Below are 2,193 nucleotides of genomic sequence, written 5' to 3'. Positions count from 1 at the left end.
CAAAGCACCCCCACACCATCACACCTCCTCCTCCATGCTTCACGGTGGGAACCACACATGCGGAAATCATCCATTCACCTACTCTGTGTCTCACAAAGACACAGCGATTGGAACCAAAAATCTCATATTTGGACTCATCAGACCAAAGGACAGATTTCCACTGGTCTAATGTCCATTGCTCGTGTTTCTTGGCCCAAGCAAGTCTCTTCTTTTTATTGGTGTCCTTTAGTAGTGGTTTCTTTGCAGCAATTCGACCATGAAGGCCTTATTCACGCATGTTGAGATGTCTGTTACTTGAACTCTGTGAAGCATTTATTTGGGCTGCAATCTGAGGTGCAGTTAACTCTATTGAACTTATCTTCTGCAGCAGAGTTAACTCTGGGTCTTCCATTCCTGTAGCGGTCCTCATGAGAGCCAGTTTCATCGTAGCGCTTGATGGTTTTTGCGACTGCACTTGAAGAAACTTTTAAAGTTCTTGAAGTTTTCTGGATTGACTGACCTTCATGTCTTAAAGTAATGATGGACTGTTGTTTCCCTTTGCTTATTTGAGCTGTTGTTGCCATAATATGGACTTGGTCTTTTACCAAATAGGGCTATCTTCTGTATACCCCACCCTACCTTGTCACAACACAACTGATTGGCTCAATCGCATTAAGAAGGTAAGAAATTCCACAAATTATATTTTAAGAAGGCACACCTGTTAATTTAAATGCATTCCACTACCTCATGAAGCTGGTTGAGAGAATGCCAAGAGTGTGCAAAGCTGTCATCAAGGCAAAGGGTGGCTACTTTGAAGAATCTCAAATATGAAATATATTTTGATTTGTTTAACACTTTTTTCGTTACTACATGATTCAATTGGGTTATTTCATAGTTTTGATGTCTTCACTATTATTACAATGTAGAAAATAGTAAAAATAAATAAAAACCCTTGAATGAGTAGATGTGTCCAAACTTTTGACTGATACTGTATATATATATTTTTATAACTAGCAAAATGATCCATGGTATGACCATCTTAAAACAATTCCATATTAAAGAATATTTCTCTAAAAACTTCATTCAGAAATCCTAAATTAATCAGGAATGAGCAGTGTCAGCTATACCATAAGGCCCCTTAATCATGTCCTCATTACATGCAGTGCAACAATACATTTACATTTACATTTACATTTACATCATTTAGCAGACACTCTTATCCATAGCAACTTACAAATTGGTGCATTCACCTTATAGCCAGTGGGTTAACCACTTTACAATATGTTATTTTCTTTATTTTTATTTTTTGTGGGGTGGGGTAAGGGGGGATAGAAGGATTACTTTATCCTATCCCAGGTATTCCTTAAAGAGGTGGGGTTTCAAGTGTCTCCGGAAGGTGGTGAGTGACTCCGCTGTCCTGGCGTCGTGAGGGAGAGTGTTCCACCATTGGGGTGCCAGAGCAACGAACAGTTTTGACTGGGCTGAGCGGGAACTGTGCTTCCGCATAGGTAGGGGGGCCAGCAGGCCAGAGGTGGATGAACGCAATGCCCTCGTTTGGGTGTAGGGACTGATCAGAGCCTGAAGGTACGGAGGTGCCGTTCCCCTCACAGCTCCGTAGGCAAGCACCATGGTCTTGTAGCAGATGCGAGCCTACAGGAACCTACAGGATCGGGTAACCGCCTTGATGTTAGCGGAGAACGACAGGGTGTTGTCCAGGGTCACGCCAAGGCTCTTCGCACTCTGGAAGGAGGACACAACGGAGTTGTCAACCGTGATGGCGAGATCATGGAACGGGCAGTCCTTCCCCGGGAGGAAGAGCAGCTCCGTCTTGTCGAGGTTCAGGTTGAGGTGGTGATCCGTCATCCACACTGATATGTCTGCCAGACATGCAGAGATGCGATTCACCACCTGGTTATCAGAAGGGGGAAAGGAGAAGATTCGTTGTGTGTCGTCTGCGTAGCAATGATAGGAGAGGCCATGTGAGGATATGACAGAGCCAAGTGACTTGGTGTATAGCGAGAATAGGAGAGGGCCTAGAACTGAGCCCTGGGGGACACCAGTGGTGCGGAGACAGATTCTCGCCACGCCACTTGGTAGGAGCGACCAGTCAGGTAGGACGCAATCCAAGAGTGAGCCGCACCGGAGATGCCCAGCTCGGAGAGGGTGGAGAGGAGGATCTGATGGTTCACAGTATCAAAGGCAGCAGACAGGTCT

The sequence above is a fragment of the Coregonus lavaretus genome (assembly GCF_964263955.1).
Source record: "Coregonus lavaretus genome assembly, chromosome: 27".
Classification (NCBI taxonomy): domain Eukaryota; kingdom Metazoa; phylum Chordata; class Actinopteri; order Salmoniformes; family Salmonidae; genus Coregonus; species Coregonus lavaretus.
This window is presented reverse-complemented; position numbering follows the sequence as displayed.